Raw genomic sequence first — 21644 nt, 5'->3', positions numbered from 1 at the left:
TAACCAGGCAGCAAAACCAGCAACACACCCCTTTCCTGCTGGTGATGCACAACCTTATTCAAAAATCCCATTTGCACTAAAGCATATAACTTTCCTTTCAAGCTCCTTTTACAAAAACTCCTCTCAGATGGGTAGAGTATTAGCTATTTATTCTCCTAATGTGATACTGGAATCTATGTACATATTATATGCCAGAAAATAAAATGTTGGGAAAAAGAGGGTTACAGCCATTTTTGTCAGATCTGAAAGCTCTCCAGACAAGAACTTTTATAATTCAAAGATACATTTATGGACTGAATTAAATGTCTGAAATATGAGCCCAAAAAACAGGGGTGTCATTTAAAGATAGTCCAAGGGCTAAATCTGAAAAGCATAGGATCTCTTTGCCATCATTAAAAAATAACATATTGATTAACATATATTTGGAGACATTTTCTAACTAGGAATGGCCATCCTGGAATACACATTTACAGCTGAGTTCTGGGAAAAATATTCCATTACAGCACAGTAATGAGATATTTAGACAATGTGCACAGTAATACCTGCATTAAAAGTCCTGAAGCAAACATCAAGAATAATAAATGCAAGACTGTAAGTGATTTTTTTTACATATTACAAAAGCACAATATAAAGCTAGTAGTCTCACTAATTCATAAAAATAAACTGATTACATAGTTTAATTTCACTACACATGCAAAAAGAAAGCTATTACTATTATTGGAATTTACCCTAAAAAAAAAACATTAAGAATAATATTGGGCATATTAAAATCACTACTACAGCGCCTGTTTCTTGACAGAAAAGTAAGAGAAGTCAAAGCTATTGTTGCATAGCGTCTATATCACATTATCGAAAGATGAAAATAGCGAACGCTATTTCATTGAACCTAAAATATCTAAACCACATAATATCGGACATTCAGAACAGCAAATCTTTTCCTCGCTATTCCGAAACACATACACACAACACAAGCACACCAACAAAACATCAATACACACACATACACTTAAAATCCTACAACTAACCCTACACTAAACTATACATACACTACTATCTATCCACTTACCTTAACCCAAACCCTAACCCTAAGGTCCGTCACTGTCGCACACTCACCTAACCCGCGCCCTAACCCTAACTCACTTAACCTGCTCCTAAACCTAATTCACCTAACCCGCACCCTAACCCTAGCTCACCTAACCCATGCCCTAATCCTAACAACCACACAATCACACACTTACCTGAACCTGACCCGCAAATCTCCACCACAGCGCTGAAAATAGCGAAACCACAGAACCGGCCAATCAAATTCTTTCCCTAGGAAAGAATTCGGTGTTCTGCAGCTTCTCTGTTTTCAACGTTCGATCAAAACGGGTCAATATTAGAACATTCGAGGTTTTAAAACTTTGATGTTCTAATATAGACCTGTTGCATAGGCTAAAGAACCATGCCGAAAAAATATAAACTACTGCAGTGCGCCCAACTGTGTCATCAGTAACTCTTCAGTGCATTGCAAACATTAATGAATCAGTAAAAGAATGAGTCGGATTTTAGCAGTTTTTCATGCAAATGAAAATGATAACATGAACTGGTGCTCCAGAGTGCCAATCACCTCAACAGAAATTCTACTTTATATTGGACCTACATGTTTAAAAGCCACAGTGAATCTTTTCATATAAGCAACTGCTACTTGAACTGTTGAATCTTTAAACACTTGTTTAATTTATTTAATTTCTGTGCATGTCTTTACATGCTGGACTTGACGTAGCTGCAACAGACAAAAAAAGCACATTTTGTGAAAGAAAGCAGGACCACACATGCTTGTGTCTAAGCTGATGCTGTTGAAGAAAACATCTGTTCTCTGCAGCTCATAACATCCTGCTGCTATGCTTACCAAATGCTTACATGGTCGGGAAATATTAGTGGGGTTCTAATCTCAGTGCTCCTGGCTATGCACATACAATTTAAATGGTCTTCTTCTCCCTGTACCAAGCATTGGTAAAAGTCATAGCATCTTAATGCTGAATACTACAGTACAGAATCAGACTGCTATCAAACAGCAGTGCTAGACATGACGCCCTTGCCAAAATGTGGACAGTTCATTACAACTTAGCACTAGCCACAGCACTGATTCATTAGAAGGCAGGTTTGCCGCCTTGTGCCCACTGCTTGCCACAATAGACTGCGGCTAATCACTGTCTTTATGGAGAATGAATGAAAGATATATGGGACTGTTGCACTCAGATGAGACTAACTTCAAGTTTCTAGTTAAAGAATTATCGTACTGATTTCATTGTTTTACTTAATGAGGAATCTTATCTTCATCATCATCTGCACTGCTTTTTACCTCCAAATGTACCTTGATCATTTCATGAATGAGATTTATTTATTTATTTACATTTGTTTACCAGGAAAGTCTGACTGGGCCAGAAGCCCATTTTCAGTGGAGGCCCGGGGAGTAAAGCAAGCCTATTTTCAGTGGTGGCCCGGGGAGAAAAGCTCCACAGAAATACAAGCAATATACAATAATTGGATAGTACAATAGTATACATACAGTAAGATGCAGAATACATATCTTCTAATTAGTCTATACAAAGTAGTATTAAATACAGTTATCTAGTAGATACAGGTTCAAAAAGAAAAATACAAGCATTTCAGTGAAAATAAAGTTAGTAGTGTGCACATATTAAATAATAGTTATGACCAAATGAGATTTCCTTTATAGATATTTATTTTTGAGTAGTGATAAACACTGAGGAGAGGGAGAAAATGAGGTAAGGAGTGGACAGTGTGTTGAGAGAGTTACAGATATCTTGTCAGTCAGGTTTGGCACAGGAGCAATGCCAGTTCTTGGATAGATGTTCAAATAGTAGTTGTTTAAAACTAGTAGATTCAGGTGTGTTTTGGAGGGAGTCGGGTAGAGAGTTCCATAATTTGGCTATTTGATTTGAGAATAGGGCTTCACCATGAGTGTTGTTAGCTTTGTTTACTGTGAGAAAGTTTCTGTCTGCAGATCTTAGACTTCGTGGGCATGAGTAGGGAACAAGAAGCTCCTTAAGGGATTGGCAACTGTCAGGATGGAAGATGATATTGTGTGTGAATTTAAGTTGGTAGAGATGAAGAAGGTTAGGTAGCTTGAGCCAATTTAATTTATGTAGAGCAATACAATGGTGGGTTTGGTGGGGAAGGTTGGCTGTGAAACGGGCTATTTTGTTGTAGCAAGTTCCCAATTTGTTAAGTCTGATTTTTTTAAGTTGGTAAAGAGGGGGAAAGCATATAGGAGTGTAGAGGGAAGGAAGGTTCTGGATATGGCTAGTCTGGTATTGTCAGTGAGGAATGGATTGCTTCTTTACAGTGAGCTAAGTTTGATGTGATGGCTATGTGTTGGTCAAATCTGAGTTTGTCGTCAATTGTCACTCCAACAAGTTTTGTATGCTCAACTGGTTGGATGACTGTGTGTGAGATGTAGCCAATATTTTAGGAACTGTGCATCAACTTCCAGAACTTATCCTCCCCCAAATGCAATACCTCCATTCCATACAAGTGCATGTTTCTGGACAGAGAATTTTAGATTTTATCACCAATCCAAAAAAAAAAAACAAATCTCCTGAAATGATAGCTTTCAGAAAAATGTAGCCAACCAGACATTCTGCAAAAATACAATTTAACAAAATAAAAAAATGTATATTTTAAAAAGTATATATTGCGGTGTACATAGTGTATGATCAGCTATACTCATGCCGATTGGTTGGGATAACAATCAATGTCTTTGTCTCTCTCGTGCAAAAGGTACAAGGTTTATTTCTCACCTCTGTCCAATGTTTATGTGGAGGTTGCATTTTCCCCTTGTGTTTCTCTGTGCTCCCAAAAACATACTGGAAGTCATCAGCAGCAGCAAAGACTCTAGGAGGTATCTAATGTTTTAAACAAATAGTTTTACTGACACCATAATTACTGCAGAATGATCAACATTACCTTATTCCATTATTTTTTTCCCCTCAGGTGGTTGTCCTGATTTCTAATATTACTGATTTTTTTCAGTTAATTTTGATACAGGAAGTACAACATATTGCCTAAGAACATTTTACAATCAAATGTATTACACTTCACAAGCTCATCTTCTTATACATCTGTAGAAGAGTTCAGGGAATTTGTCACACCTTTGTTTAGCATATCATGGTGTAGTGCTAACTGCTTCCCATTAATTGTTCCAGATTCCTTTCTCCCATGATGGAGTCCTAGTATTCTAACTTTTTTCTCACTGCTGAGTGTTATATACTCTATTTCAGAGTGACCACTTTGTTCCCTGGTATTTACTGTTCTTGTCTTTTAGTAAAGACAGCTCTTGCAGCTAAAGTTCATGCATTATAATTCCAGGTTCCAGGAATGACCTCCGGCTCCCTGTTAGAACTTTTTTGAGACTATCCATAGAAGAGATACCAATTCTGTTCTGTTGTTACTAGCCCATATTGCTAAGCAAGTACTCAGCTTCAATACTTGCATAGCTTTTCTCCAATATTTTCAGGACCAAATCCTGTAAACTCCTATGAAATTTCTGCTTCTTACTACAACTCCATAATATGACTCCATGACCATACCACTTCTTGTTTACACTGCCAGAATCCACAGTCTGCCCCACTAAACATCTTGCTCAGACTACGTGGGATATACAAATATTTATGAAGACAGTTCCATCTGGAATTTTCTTGCTTTGGTAACTTCCCCTGGTATGTTACAAATCTCCTACCATCTCTCTTCTAATCCACCTACTCCAAGTGTTTGTTTTTTTCTCACACTGTTTATAGTTCCCCTGTGCACTGACCACTTCTATTTTGTTTCAGTGCCTTGTAGAGCTACGTATGAGTTTTTCTTCACTTGTTTCTTCTGATCTAGCTTCCCTTAATACATATATCAATAGGGGCCTCTCAACTGCTTCCTCTCTATTTCGTCATATTTTACCAAAATCCCTAGTAGTCCCCTGATTCTAATCCAGCTGCATTTCCCTATTCTTCTAACAGCTCATTTAGTGCTTTTCACTTTTTTAATTTCTTCAAGACTTTTGAGTTTCTAATACCATGATGGGAATGGACCCCATTCCTAAGTATGATTTAAGTTCATGAAATTAGTATTGTTTCAGTCTTTGATATTAGCCAGAAGTACTCTTCTCAGTCTTCTGCAATTTATACGGAGTTACATGTATCGGTAACATATCTAAGTACGACTGTAAATTCTTTTTTATAAGACCCGTTGCTCCTACTCCTATTGGAATTGTCTGGGTATCCTTCTTCCACATTGCCCTCATTTCTGCCTGTAAATCCTGGTGTTTTATAACTTTGTATCTCTCTGGACATAAGACACTGTAGTGACTTTGTGTAGAAATTTCAATGATCAATGCTACTTTTGTCTTCTTTTCCTGGACTACTATATCTGGTTTTCTCGCATCTACTTTTTGAACTGTTGTTCATGGGTGATCCCATGTGATAAACATTTCATCATTTTCTATAATGCTTTGTGGCTCATATTTCCAGTGTTTTTCATCTTCTTCAATATTATAATATTTGCACAATCCCCAATGCACACATTATTATGCCTTTCAGTATACAGTCCTTCTGCTATTAGAATATCACAACCAGCAACAAGATGTGCAACTGTTTCCAATTCTATTTTATAAAACCTCCATTTGTCTGTTTTTCCCATATGTTCATTGGACTTTGTAAACCAACATGTATATAGTCCACTATCTTGGGATGCCAATATTAACCTTTCATTTTTTGGTTTAAATTCACCTTTCCTTAACCATTCCTGGGTTTGATCCTGATCAACATGAGGCTGTTCCAAGAGTTTTCTATACTTGCAACTGTATTTATGCATTTTCCACATTTCTTGCATTCACGTGTGATCCGTCACCTTATATTCTTTCTTTTGTTTTTGGCACATTCATTTTCTCCCTGATTTTTATCTACTTTAGGATTGATTTCCATTCCCGCTTGACACAGATATCCTTCTGCTAAATTAAGCAGGGAAGTAATCTTAGACTTATTCTCCTCATGTTTCAAAACTTTCACTATGTTTGGGTCTTGTGAGGTCAGCAGATTTGCATACAGTCCCAAGATTGCAAATCTATACATGTAATCAGTTTTGAGGAGGCCCGCACCTTCTTCGGGACAGGAAATATATAGGATTGGTATGCATTGATTTTTATAAATCATTTGATGAACATGAAGCATCCTTCTTGTTTTCCTGTCCAACCAATCCAACACCTTCTGGGGCCAGTCAATCATTCCAAAACTGTAAGCTAGGACAAGAAGAGTAAATTGGTTTAGTGCTTGGACTTTGTTTGAGATGTCAGTGCTGTTTTCAATATTAATTTTAGCCTCCAAAAATATTCCTTACTAAGTTTTATTCACATTTGTTCATGTTTTATTGTTGATCCTTCATCAATTCCCAACTATTTATACACTCCCTCTTGCTCATGTTCTTTTGTATCACATTTCTGTCCCAAAGTGATGTTTTCTTGGTGCTGCAGCTTTCCTGCTTTAAAAGTTGCTTTTGCATATTTATCAAGACCAAATCACATTCATATATCATCTGAAAAAGCTTTGACCACTTGCAGTTGTGCTTTCAGTTCCAAATCTGATGAACTATACAGTTTTAAATCATCTACAGAAAGAAGATGAGAAGTCTATACACTTTGTTGTTTTCTGGGAGCCAAATTATAGCCATGACCTGCTCTGTTAAGTAGACAGCTTAATGGGTTAAAGGCAAGACAAAAGAGCAGCGATGACAGAGATTCACCCTGGAATATTCCTCTTTGTATTTTTATCCGAGGAATATCATGGCTTAACTGCAAAGTAGTTTGACACTGTTTCATGGTCACTGTAATGTAATCAATCAGTGTAGGGTGGATCTTATACATTTTTAAGCACTCTTTTATACATGAATGTGAGATACTGTCAAATGCTTTTTTTGTTGTCTAGCCATGTCACAGACATTTTTCCTCTTTTTACAGTTCTCCGTTATGACTTTAACAAAAATGATCCTTTGTTCCATATCACTTTCATTTGTTATCCTTTTGTTCTATTGCCATTATTAAATTTTCTTCTAAATGAATGTAAACTCTGCCAGCATCAATTCCAGTGTATAATGGAAGGCAAGTTATTGGTCTATAGTTTTTAGGATAGCTTGAAGGTTCACTCTTAGTATTGTTTTTCCTATTGTTAACCAGGCTGGTGTCTGTTCTGGGTGGACATATTCTTATTCAAGGCTAAATCTTCATATAAAGATGTTAATACTTTCAGCCAGAAGTTAGGTACTGCATCTGGGCCTGGGGTGTTTCACTTAGGAGCATTTCTTAACTTTGTTTCAATCTTTTTGGCCATTAATTCATCCTATTTCATATCCTGTACATTTGAAGTTATTTTTCTTTATTTTACTTCTTCTATCCATGTAGCATCTTTGTAATGTTTCACAAGATCTTTATTTGATATTAAAGCATCACCATTTCTTGTAGACTATTTAAGCAATAACCCATGCCTGGGTGTAGGTAATGCTGGATTTACCCATGGTTGGTGTGGTTTGGTCACGAGGGTGAAGCCCGAGTGGCCAAACAAAGACAACCATGGGTAAATCCAGCATTACCCACACCCATAAGTGAGTTATTGCTATTATACAATGACATTATTTACGAAAAAAAATACTTACTTTTCTTAAATAATGGCACTGTATAATGCCTCCTTGCTGCCCTTCCGCAGCTGCCCAGTAATCTGTGGCAGTTCTGATGTACTGCGCATGCGTATGGTTACACAGTACATCAGAACTGTGTGTGGAAGCAACAAAGAAAGGAATATCTCCATTGCTTTTAAAAACGTGTCTCGCTATGATAAAAGAGTTTAACATAGCGAGATAGCTTTAAAAAAGCAACAGAGATTTTTCCTTTCTCCGTTGCTTTTTTTAAAGCTGTCTCGGTATGTTAAATGAGTTTAACATAGCGAGACAGCTTTAAAAAAAAGCAACGAAGAAAGTAAGATCTCCGCTGCTTTTTTTTAAGATATCTCGCTATGTTAAACTCATTTAACATAGCGAGATAACAGCAACAGAGCTCTTCCGTTCTCCGTTGCTGTCCAAAAAAAAAAAAGACTTATACTAATGGAAAAAGTCTGGACGACCGGACCTTTTTCCATTAGTATAAGTCTGATTTACAATGTGCACGCTGACCAATCAACATGAACATTTTGGAATATTAATGGGGGGGGGTCATTGTATAATGTCCAATAAATACTGCATTTGGGCCAGTAATTTGTCTGTTGTATTCTGTTGTCCCCTGCCCTGCCAGATCTCAATGAACATCCTGTGTTGTGAGCCTCCTAATGTGGCTATAAACATTGCTTTCTAGTTCAATTTATAGGCCCCATCTTGTAATTTATAGTATAGCCTTACTTGCGTTGCTAGGTAGTAATCATTTCAGTTTGGGATCACCATACTTCCTTCCTACTTTGGGGCTAACATAACCTGCCACCTTACTCTGAGTTTCTGCCCTGCCTAGATATATTTGGAGAGACTTTTTTTCTAAAGCTGTCCATTTTTCCAGAGGTGGGTAATATATACCTGGCTTACATATAGTATGAGGGGCACTATAAGCATCTTCGCAGCTTGGATCCTATGGTCAAAGTCCATTTTTTATAATTTCCATCTCTTTATCATTCAGTTTGTTTTTATTTGCATATCATTCCATGATTCTCTAACCAAGTCTTGGGAGCTCTTCATTAACCATATCCCCAGATACTTCATCTTACAGTGACCCTAAAATGCTGAGTATTCTTGGCAGTAGCTGGAATGATGAGACATAATTAATACAAAGTGTTTTTTTTTCTTATAAACCTTATTGCCAACCACTTCCTTAAATTCCTCTAGAATTTTAACAACAGTGAGACACCTCTATCCGGTTTAGTAAAAAAAAAAAAAAAATTACTATGTCATCAGCAAACGTGGACTGCAGATACAATGGAAGGTGCAAAAGGACAAGTGACATCCCTGTCTTGTTCCTCTTTGGATTCTGATATCAGATGTTACCCTTTCTTGCATCCTTGTCCATATTTTGAAACAGTAACATCAGCCCTGGGGGGATTCCCATGCAGTGTAATATTTTTTATAAGTATAGCCAATGGACCCTATTGAAGTCTTTTTCATCTTCTAATTCCATTAGAATCAATGATTCCTTTGCATCTTCTGCCACTATTTGCACCCAGTGAACTACAAGAATATTATCAAAGGTTTGTCTTCCCTAAACAAACCCACACTGATTCAGGTCTACCACACTTGGCAATAGCTGCACTATTCTATTAGCTAAGATTGATATAAATGTTTTGTAACTGTGCTTCAACACCGCTAAAATGGATGATAAGATTTCAGCTAAGATGGAGCTCTTCCTTCTTTAGAGATTACTGTAATAACCACCTCCTTCCAAGAGTAAGGTATTAGTCCTGAACTCAATATTTCATTAAATAATTTAGACCACTGATGTATCATAGAGTTCCCCCTAGTTTCCATGATTCAATGGGAATCCCATCATTGTCTGGTGGTTTGCCTGTCCTCTACATACCCATCTGATCCTTGATCTTTTGTTCTGTAATGGGTTTCTTCCTTGTTGAGCTTTTTTTTTCACCTCAAATCAGTTAGGAATGCCTCCATGTTAGTTTCCCAAGAGACACTGCCTTTCTGTTCAGTATACAATTCTTCATAGTATCTTTGAAATCTTCACCATATCTGTTCTGGGTCATCTCTCATTCGGCCCATTGTGTTATTCTTTATTCTTATTATCTGTCACTTTACTTTTCGTTGCAGTAATATTTGTGCTAATGGCTTTTCTAGTCTAGGTGCATTTGCCAAATATTTAAGCTTCAACACCTTTGACCTCTTATCATTGTAATCTGCAAGAATTTTTTTCATTTTTTTCTCAACACCCTTAATTCTGTCTCTGGTTTCAAGTGCCTCTGCTTCTCCTGTCATTCTTTGTTTTCCTATTACTTTAAATGCAACTTCAATCTGTATTTCTCTCTTTCACAGTATTGTAATAAATCCCTTCCTTTCTTTTACCCTGCATACCTCTACCCACAATTTCTTTTAGTCTTTCTCTCTTCTGAAGGTTTACCTACCAGCTGCCGCTTATTCTCCAATACCTCACTGGTCTATCGGGGCATGATCTCTTAATCTGCATTCTACTGGCACATGATCGGATAGCAGTCTAGAGAGCATTATCATCTGCTCTGCTAAACAATGATGCTCTTCTAAAATGTAAAATCTGTCTAATCTTGAGAAAAGATCATACCATACTAAGAAAATGGCATATTCTCTGTCATTTTTGCACAGCATCTATCTATACATATGCCTTCCCATGTGTGAACCACTGACCTTCTGGCATTGCCACCCTTTTTCTGGGACCTTCTGTAACATCTTGCTTTTCTGTTATTAAATTGCAGTCACGTCCAATTAATAGGTGAAAGGCTGCCGATTCATCCAATATTTTGGTAAACCCTCTTTCCTACTCTTGGGTGGTATGTACAGGTTCACTAGTGTCACCCATTCACCCTTCCATTTGTCTCTCAGTAATATGTACCTACCTGCTTCATCCACTCATGTTTCATCTATTTATATATATTCCCCATCCCTAATAAGTATTAATACCCCCATTTCCTTCCATCTCATGCCTCAACATAAAAAACATGGCTTCTCCATTTCAAAATGAAGCATTTACATTCATCTGCCTTCAGGTGACTTTCTTGTAAAAATATCATGCCAAACCTCTAGATTTTAAAAAATTCAATACTCTTCTCTGTTGGCCTTCCCCACTAGACCTTACTATATTGTAAAACCTCTTTACTTTTACATAACTGTTTTTGTTTTCAGTCTCCTTTCTATTATTATCCCAAGTCAATAGTCTTCTATTCTTCTGTGCCTACAGGTTGCCTTACTTCTAGTCCTGTGCCAGATGTTTGTTCAACTTGCAGTTGCACTAACAAAAAAAATCATCATTCAGCCTTGATTACATATGTCATTCATTTTAATAAAAGGAAACACCTTATAGACTATGTACACCCCCCACACCCCTGGCTTCTTCATTAGTATTGTGAACTGTTACTCTTGCAGTAATGTCGTGCTTAGCCATGTATTTGAGATGGTGCCTCCTCATGACCAGAATGTTTGTCTCATATTGTTAGGGTCACTCACCCCTCACCACCCACTCTTGTTGGCTTCCATTCCACATCTCCTTATGGCTCATTGTTTGTGCTTCCTGATTTGTTTGCTCACCCTAGTGGGACCTTCATAGAGTTAGCATGACCTACTGACCTCTAACACTTTAAACTGGCATACCTGATGGCTGGTTAAGAGCACCCAGTTTAGCATTCTGAGCTGTAAATCTCTTCAAAGGAGGACTGTGGACTCATTTTAATATGTTTTAATTCCACCAAGCTTGTACAACAGAACTCTCATAGTGTGCAAATAACACTAACCCGTAAAAAAAACTTGTGTTGTATTAATCCCTCTTACCATGGTGTCCATATCATACAATTTCAGTCAGCTACTAAAATATCCACAGTAACATAGGCTTTCTCTATGAACATGGTGCTATACAGTCAGTCTTCCTATTAGTGCCAGTACTTCCTCTTAGTATCCCCAACTGGCATTACTTATTAATCCCAGCATAAATTGTAACTTTCATTGGTCTACTTTTAAGTATAACTTCACCTTTAGGTTACATTTTTTCTTCTTCAACTTGGGCCTGAAGGTTTGACTCCTCTGTCATGTGTGGATTGGATTCCCTTATCTTATTGGTTAAATGCTCAGCTGTTCCCTACCTACCTGGCATCATTTGCTGAAATACAAGCAGTTGCTTGAGTGGCATACCAGTTTCTAGTGTTTTCCCCCTTGTTCCATTTGATTTAATATGTGGTCACCCCCCATTTTCACATTGCTGCTATACTACTATGTCATATCTATCCAGTTCTTGTTTAGCATCTGCTGGATCCAGGAAAGTCTTTGCCCCATGTGGAAATAGGATAGTCAGTGCTGCTGGGTAAAGCAGTTTGAAGCACAAACTTAATTGCTTATAGAATTTAAAGCAAGGTGTAAAACGATTTTGCTTTAGTCTTGTGTCAAGGGAGAAATCCTGATCAATGAACACTCTTTGGCCCCCAATTTAAAGCACTTTCCCTTCTTCCACACTGGTTCAGCAGCTGCTTTTTTAACTGAAAGTGTTATACCATCACTGCTATCAGCCAGGGGAAAAAAGCACTTCCCTCATCACAGAAGCCGCCCTGTGGGCTCTGTCTATTAAAAATATCTTCCTTCTAGAAACCTGTCCACTCACTATCTGTACCATACAGCTTTGGCAGTCTCTTTCTCCAACTCCCTCAAACACATTTATGATTCTGAGGTTATGCCTCTTCTCTCAATCTTCTAGTTCCTATATCCTTTCTGTTAATTCCTTTTTGGCTGCCTCCAGTTCTGTCAATCACTGTTTGACCCCATTTCAATGACCCTAAGTCATCAGAATGGTTGGAAAGGGCTGACTCAATTGCTTCCAGTTTTTTTATTTGTTTTCTTCCTACAATCTCTGAAGAAGTCTGCAATCTGGACCATCTTGTCATGCAACTTGTCCATCTTCTGCCCCAGCTCCAACATGAGCAGCCCTGCTGTAGTTGCATTCATCATGGTCTGGCTTACTTCTCCATTAATTTGCTGCTTTGTCCCATCATCTTTTGGCTGCTTTGGCTCCATTCTCTCTCTCTCTCTTATTTGGGACATCTACTTCCTGTTATGATACCTCTAACTTGGGCTAAGATGGTTGGTTTTAAACTGCTTGCTTGCAAGGTTATATTATATTTATCTCAGAGAACACCTCTTGTACAACTTACTCACTTTGCGCCATAACCAAAAGTCAACAGTAGTTGATATCTATTGGAAGAACAGTTCTATAGAGCAATCAACCACTTTAGGCATCAACTGTCATACACAGTTATCCTCAGTGTAGGAGAACGTAGATCACAGGCTACACCTCATATCAGGACTAGCCACTCAATAGTGTAAAACTTTTCTCTAGGTGAGTTGGTCACACTAAATAATGTTGCCAAAAATGGCCATAAGTATTTCCCAATAAGTGGGTTGATGACCCTGCCTACCCCAACGTATGCCAGGGACCCATGCAAGCAGTGGAAAGGGCCTATCTGCATCTATTGGCCAGTGTGTGCCTGCCATATGGCCCAGCAGCTCTGGTTCAATAAGGTATTGGTTGGTATCTAGTTGCTCAGCTTGTGTTACCTGGGAAAGCACTGTTGCACGAAAGCTGGATGCAAAACCAGTCAACCTGTTAAACATGAACTAATGATTGCTGCACTCAATAAAGGTTCACTGACAGAGTACAGCTTACAAGTGGATGGTATGATGGTAAGGAGGAGGCCAAACAGACTGTGAATCCAAGAGAGAAAATGGAAGGGCAGGGCAGCAAAGCCACTGGACTTGGGATCCAGAGTCTACTACTCTAGGGAGGCCAGATTAGAAATTGTATGGGAATTGCAGTGAGAGAGAGTCTTCAGAAGACAATAAAGGATGTCATCAGAATTAGTGATGCATGAGAATTAGACTCCAGTGTAATGATAAGGCAGTATTCATAATTGCAGCACATACTACACAGTAGGGTTGCAACAGTAAGGAAAAGAGTGCATTCCTACAGCAGGACAACATGAGTTGGTGTATGTTAGCATTGATAATGGGAAACCTGAATACTCATATTGAGACAGACAGAACAGGATATGACAACTGCCTGGGTCCACATGGGTGGGGCAACAATAATAAAGAAGGAGAGGCCATTCTAGCCTTCTATCTTGCAAATGGCTTAAGGGTGGCCAGCACATGGTTCAGCAAGAGAAACAATCACATATTCACATACAAGTGTGGCCAACATGCATTTCCTAGTATGGAAGGGGCACTGGGGTAGAATCAAAGATTGCAAAGTCATTCCAGGGAAGCTATCAGCCCACAGCATAAACCCCTGGTGGCCACAGTTAGCTACAAGCAGTAGTCAAAGAAGTCTCTAAGGTAACAGAGACTAGGCTGAAGATCTGGAAGGTGACTGGAGTGAAAGCACAAGTGCTTAAGGAGACACTCAAGGGTCTAGCACTTCAGGAAGAAGAGGAACTAGGTGGAGTTGATGAAGAATGGCACCATCTCAAAACAGTATGTGTGAGGACTATAGAATAGACATGCTGCTGAAACACTTACAGAAATAAGGTACATAAGGAAAGCTGGTGGTAGTAAGTAGAAGTTCAAGAAGTTAAAAAGGAAAGGAGGAGTGCAGGAAAAAGTGGACAATAGCAAAACGAAATATGCAATAGAAAAAAAAACAAGGCATCAGAGGCACTTTACAAGCTTCTGGAAAGTGACTCAGCAAATGTCACAAAAATCTCTATCAAGTTGCAAGCCAAAGCTAGAAAGATAAAGAAGACAGTCATCAGATACCCTTATAATTCATATTTTCATAGGCTCTTCGTCTTTCAAGACAGCCTGAGTCTGGGACAGCTGAGCCACTAGATCCAAGGATTTAAATTTTGCTTGTGACATAAACAAGACATGCTGGCAAAGCAGATATGAGTGTCAGAGGATCTGCATGCTCTGGAACAGGCTCCACATTCATGTGAAGCAGAGTCCATCCCCAATCCTATTTAACTATAACCTTGACCAATGGATTGGAATTTGGAAATTCACCCCTGGTCTGGCCCCCATTTCTCTAATAGACACAGGCAGACAGTAATGTCCAAACTAACATACTCTCCATAACCTGTAGAAACTTCCTAACACACTGCCTCCTAATAAACATCCATGATACATAGGGACACAATTGCGTTGGATTGCATAGCCTGGCTTATAAAGGCCCTAGTGGTTGTTAGCCAAGTATATACCTATGAGCATATGAACTGTGAATGAAAGAAGAAGTAAGACCAGCACTAAGAATAATGAAGTCAGGGAGTGCAGGCTCAGATGATGTCACAGCAGATATGATCAAGAAGTTGGGTAAGGGGAAAATGTCTCGAGAGGGTAGTCATAACAATATAGAGAGAAATGTGTATCCCAGATAACTGGAAAATATGCATTCTAGTGCCAATAAACAAGAATAAATAGGACATTCACAACTGTGGTCAGTATGGAGGTATTGAACTCCTGTCACACTGAATGAAAGTGCTGGAGATGGTGATTGATAAATGAATATGCAAAGGAGCAGTAGAAAATAAGACAGAAGGTGAGCAGTTCAGATTCAGACTGCAATGTAGCACAACTGACCTGATGTTTGCAGTGAAATAGACAGACAATTAAAAAGATGCTAGAGATGAGGAAAGAGACCAAATGGGCATTCCTCGATTTGGAGGAAGCATAAGACAAGGTTCCATGAAATCTTATTTTGGCAGTCCTGTGAAGGTTCAAAGTCCTGAAAACATTGGTAGCATTAGTGCAAGATATGTACAAGGATCCACTGACAGAAGTACAAACAATGTCCAGACTCTCGGAGGGGGGGGGGGGGTTCTCATTTGGAGTGGGTGTGCATCACAGTTCAGCTCGGAGCATAGTGCTGTTCAGACTGGTGATGGAATATATTAGGAAACAGGTTAGAGAGGAGAAATCAATAAAGTTGCTGTATGAATATGAGATGGCATTGCAAGCAGACTCTGAATACAAACTTCAGCTAATTACAGGGAAATAGAATGCAAAACTGAAGGCACAGACAAGGCAGTTGTCATGGCAGCCAATGAGGGGTTCAGAAGAAGCTGAAAACTAAGATAAAAGGGAAAATAGTGTAATGAGTTAACAGCTTCAATCATCTGAAAAGAGTAGTTCAGGAAAAGGGAAGTCTGAATTAGGAAGTCAAAGCAAGAATCAGAGAGGCTGAAGCCAAATGGCAGAGTGTCAGGTATACTGTGTGATAGGAAGCTAAAAAGTAAGGTGTACAAAACAGTGGTGCAACCAGCACTACTGTATGGTAGAGAAATCTGGGCAGTAAAGGCAGATCAGCTGAGAAAGCTAGAGGTGATGGAGATGTGTGGCAGGATGTACACTGTGGGAGAGACAAAGAAATAAGGACATCAGTGCAGAAGCCACAGTATCTCCAATTGCAGAAAAGGTCAAAGAGAACAGATTATGGTGGTTTGGCATACAGTGGATATAAAAAGTGTGCACAACCCTTTTAAAATGCCAGGTTTTTGTGATATAAAAAATGAGGCCACAATAAATCATTTCAATACTTTTCCCACGTTTAATGTGACCTATAACCTGTACAATTCAATTGAAAAACAAACAAATCTGTTAGGAGAAAAAATATAAAAAATAGAAAACATACAATAAGCTGGTTGCATAAGTGTGCACACTGTTAAACTAATACTTTGTTGAAGCACCTCTTGATTTAATTACAGCATTCAGTCTTCTTGGGTACACACCTGCCATCAATTAAAGAGACTGATTAACCCCAAATAAAGTTCAGCTGTCCTACTAGGATTTTCCTGACATTTACTCAGTTGCCTGCTACAGCAAAAGCCATGGTTCACAGAGGGCTTACAAAGCATCAAAGGGATCTCACTATTGAACAGTATCAATCAGGAGGGCTTACAAAGCATCAAAGGGATCTCACTATTGAATAGTATCAATCAGGAGAAGGGTACAAAAAATGTCAACAGCATTGGATATACCATGGAACACAGTGAAGACAGTCATCAAAAAGTGGAGAAAATATGTGCCAACAGTGACGTTGCAAAGAACTGGACGTCCCTCCAAAATTGATGAAAAGACTAGACAAAAACTGGTCAGGAAGGCTCCCAAGAGACCTACAGCAACACTGAAGAAGCTGCAGGAATTTCTGGAAAGTACAGGTTGTGTATTACATGTGACAACAATCTCCTGTATTCTCTATATGTCTAGACTATGGGGTAGGGTTGCAAGACAGAAGCCTTTTCTTACACAGGAAAACATCCAGGCCCTGCTAAAATTTGCAAACAAATACATCAAGTCTCCCAAAAGCATGTGGGAAAAGGTGTTATGGTCTGATGAGACCAAGGTTGAACTTTTTGGCCACAATTCCAAAAGGTATGTTTGGCACAAAAACAACACTTCGCATCACCAAAAGAACACCATCCCCACGGTGAAGTATGGTGGTGGCAGTATCATGCTTTGGGGTTGCTTTTCTTCAGCTGCAACTGGGGCTTCAGTCAAAGTGGAGGGAATTATGAAAAGTTCCGAATACTAGTCACTTTTGGCCCAAAACCTTCAGGCATCTGCTAGAAAGCTGAAGATGAAGAGGAATTTCACCTTTCAACACAACAATGACCCCAAGCATAGGTTCATAGGTGTGTACTATGCTAATGGCCATGAAGCCTTTAGAAGCCTAGCCCAAAAAAATTGCCCAGGCACAATGCCACCCAATGTTAGTTCACAGTCCCCATATCCAGTAGGGCAACTGGAATGATCCCTGGAGTGAACTTTCTGTTACCCATCCACTCGTCAAGATTTCTATTGAAGAGGCCAGCGAGGTGCTCTGCTTGACAAGAATGGGAAGCTTATTCCACAGTATGGGCAGTCTTTGGGAGATGAACCTGTCCCTCCAACATGTTCTGTTAATTGTGGTAATGAGGTTGTGATCTCTGGAGCTTGTGGTGCAGGGGATTGGGATTTCTTTAGGTGTAGCATTTCAAGTAGGGCTGGGTCGGACATGGCTTTGTAAATCAAGCAGAGATCACCTCTAAGTAGATGATAAGAGACTGAGAACAGCTGAAGTTTCTTGAGTCTGTCCATGTAGGAAATGTGTTTAAGGCCTAGGATCCTTTTTGAGCATACATCCAAATAAAAAAAAGAATGGCTTCACCAGAAGAAAATTAAAGTTTTGGAATGGCCCAGCCAGAGCTCAGACCTAAATCCAGTAGAAAATCTTTGGAGTGACCTGAAGAGGGCTGTGCACAAGAGATGCTCTCGCAATCTGACAGATTTGGAATGTTTTTTCAAGGAAGAGTGGGCAAATATTGCCAAGTCAAGATGTGCCATGCTTCCTACCCAAGAAGACTGTATGTTGTAATTAAATCAAAAGGTGCTTCAGCAAAGTATTAGTTTAAGAGTGTGCACACTTATGCAACCAGCTTATTGTACATTTTTTATTTTTTACATATTTGTTTGTTTTTCAATTGAATTGTACAGGTTATAGGTCACATTAAAGGTGGGAAAAGTTTTGAAATGATTTATTGCAGTCTCATTTTTTTATATCACAAAAACCTGGCGTTTTAACAGGGGTGTGTACACTTTTTATATCCACTGTATGTGCAAGAAAGCAGAAGACAATATGGTAAAGAATATTCTGGAAAGACAGAAAGAAGGCAAAAGGAAATGAGGGCATCCAGCAAACACAAGCATGGACTGTATGAAAGAAGACTTGCAACACTCAGAAATGACTGTCAAAGTAGGTATAAGAGTGGCATTGAATCAAGAGAGATGGCAAAAACTGGCATGACACCTCGTAACAAAGTAAGGATGGGTGAAGGCGGCAGCTGCCCTAAGCAGAAAGAGCTAGAGGGCATGATAGAGGGTTCCTGCCTTCTTTCATCTTTTTTTCTTCTTTACCAAAATGTCGGTACAGAAAGGCATTTCAGTTTAGCATTCCTGTAGCCGGCCAATATTGGCTTGCTACAGATTAAACAAAGCAGATGTTCTTTTTCTTCTATGCAATTGAAGTGCTGAGGGGGACATGTATCTATAGTAAGCTGATTGGTACAAAATCACCAATTGGCTTTCTACAATAAAATCCTTAGTCCTCTTTTTATTTATTAATTAATTTATTTTTGGTATACTGCTTACACTTTTCAGTGTGAAAGACTAATCTGTATGCAAATTGATGTTGACAGTAGGTGATGAAGGGAGGTAGCTCAAGCCAAATCTGGTGTCTGAGGGCAATACACTAATATGTGGGGTATGACTTGTTGGAAGTAAATTTGGCTATTTTATTATAGCATTTCTCTAGTTTAGTTGTCATAGTGAACTGGAAGATGGTAAAAATAGAAGTGGCATACAGAAGTATAGGTAGCAGGTAAGTGGACGCTGATGTTATCTGGCTGATTTCAGCCAGATATTGTTTGACTCTATATAGCAGGCCTAATTTCTGATGTGTTTTTTGATTGCTTGTTGGATGTGGATGTTAAATATTAGGGTCTACAGTACATCATCGAATGCTTAAAAAAGTGAACGATGATTAATCGACCCCATGTAAGCGAAAGCTTACAATGTCAAAACCTCAGAACAGCAATTTTTTCCAAGGGAAAAAAAAAATCGCTGTTCCAAAAAAACAAAAAAAAAACTTTAAAACATTACATAAAGTGGGGGGGTTGTGCCCCACACCCCCCAACAAGGGGGGCTGTGCTCCCCACACACCCCTACTTAAATATACCAATTCCAAGATCGCACTACAGTGCCGAAAACGGCAAAGTAATGGAAGCGGCCAAGCAAATTCTTTCCCAGGGAAAGAATTCTCTTAAAAGCCGCTTCGCTATTTTGTCTTTTTGTTCTTTTACATTCGATTAAGACGCATTCGACAGGCTGTGTCTTCGATCATGTAATAGGAACCCAAATATTATGGTATCATCTACTATAACGCTTTGTAAATTAGAAATCGAGATTACTTCAATATTTGTGCTATTTGCAGAGAAGAGTTGAAATTTAGCTTTGCATTTATTATGAGAAGAAACGTGAAGCGTTGCCTTTTTTGGGGTTTAGTAATAGGTTTGATTTTGTTAACCACTTTTCTATGGAGGAGAATAAACCTTGTGTAAGGTGTTAAAGAAGAATGGCATTTTGTGAACAGCAGATAAGGGTTGCACCATTGGTGTACTGAACTAGTTTGTCAGATTTTGGGACAGTGTTTAAAGTATTTTTTTAAACAACTTTCTTTCATTATCACTTGTGACACAGGAAAATTTACATTTAAACAAAAGTAATCAAACTGTATTAACAAGTTCATGTTTACAAACATTATACTTCATATATATTACTATATATCACATAACCTAAGCAACTTTACATAAACTATTCAAATCCTGCCTTTTTGTTTTTTTTTAAACAAGAAACATTTTTATTAAACCATCACTTATGATATGATCAATCGATCATTTATATAAATGAAAACAAACCACACAGACACAATCCTAGCTGCAAGCATTTTGCACCACAAATCATAATGACACACTTCCAGTTGCAAACATTATACATCACTTATAATCTACCCAATCATTTTCAGTCAAACATTACATAGCTCAATTAAGTCCTGCCATCTTTTAAACCTCATTTCTCCCTGTATATATTGTTCCCACATTTTTCCTATGTAGTTTGCTCCCACCCTTTTCTAAATATCCTAATTCCAGTTATTTTATCTCTGTTACTATATTCAATACTTCTAGTATAGTTGGTTTGGATTTTGATTTCCATTTTCTAATAATTGCTTTTTTTAGAATCTACCATAATTAGACAAAGCAAGGTCATACCATGTCTAGGCAATTCTGATTCTGTATCATAGCTCAGAAAAATCATCTTCCTTGTCACACCAATCTCTCCACCCAGCATCTCCGACAGTGCATCCTGCAGAGACTCCTTAAAGTCTGCCAACTCACCACACTCCCAGAAAATATGTTCCCAGTTATCTCTTTCTTCTCCATCACACCTCTAACATTTGCTGTCTACATGAGGAAAAATTCACTGCAGTCTACTTGGGGTATAAAAATATCTATGTAAACATTTCCAAGCAAAATCCTAAATCTTCTAGATTTTGTTGCATATTTGGGAGACATAAATATATTTTCCCATTGTTCTTTGTGAATTGCTTATCCAATCTGTCTTCCCAATCCTTTCTAACCTCCTCTGATTGAGTCTTATAGTTATCATGCAATATTATATATGCTGTACTAATTATTCCTTTTTTAATGGCAGCTTCTGTTCTAGATTGTAGTATATGCGTATTTGCAGGAAAGTTAATGACCATGCTGTGTTTGCAGCCATCAAAAGAGTTTGCAATCCAGAGACCCCTGATATCCACTGGGACATCAGTGAAGTAAATGTTGAAGAGTCGTCTGGTGATCAACTTTCAGTTTTATTTATAAAGAAGGGTTTAAGGTTAGGAGATTTTAACAATTCTAAAACCATAAAATTAAAGAAATAAAACTGAAATATATGAAGTTAGATGAATTGTTACGCTACAAGCAGACAAAGGGATTGGTCTTAATGGGATTGTTCCTTTAAAACCTATTTTAAAGTCATGCAGTCTTTTCAAGTGAAGATGGTTGTTACTTTGTACTATATAAAGAGTTCATTATGTTACTTTGCATTCATGGTCTGAAGAAGCACCTTGTAAGGGGTGAAAGTGCTTACCTATTTATGCTTTTAGCTGTGTTTTCAGTCCATTGTATTCTTGGATTGCTGTTTAATTGTTTGTCAGAGGATCTTTTATCCATGGTATGGTGCATTTGTTCATTTTAAGAATACCCTGAATACAGCTGGGTACAGCAGTTTGAATCTCACACCTGCCTCTTGGCATTCCCGGAATAGTGGAATGAATTTATTCCTCTTCTGCCTGGTGTACAATG

At 38.4% G+C, this 21644-nt stretch overlaps 1 protein-coding gene across 4 annotated transcripts in view; it reads right to left on the bottom strand.

Annotated features, from left to right (window-relative positions):
* The window catches only part of CRACD (capping protein inhibiting regulator of actin dynamics), a 1952305-nt gene that overhangs the window by 1737443 nt on the left and 193218 nt on the right, over positions 1 to 21644 (bottom strand). The gene's annotated exons all lie outside the window — the stretch shown is intronic.

This window comes from Protopterus annectens, chromosome 2.part1, assembly GCF_019279795.1.
Source record: "Protopterus annectens isolate FY-2018-M chromosome 2.part1, PAN1.0, whole genome shotgun sequence".
Classification (NCBI taxonomy): Eukaryota; Metazoa; Chordata; order Ceratodontiformes; family Protopteridae; genus Protopterus; species Protopterus annectens.
This window is presented reverse-complemented; position numbering and strand designations above follow the sequence as displayed.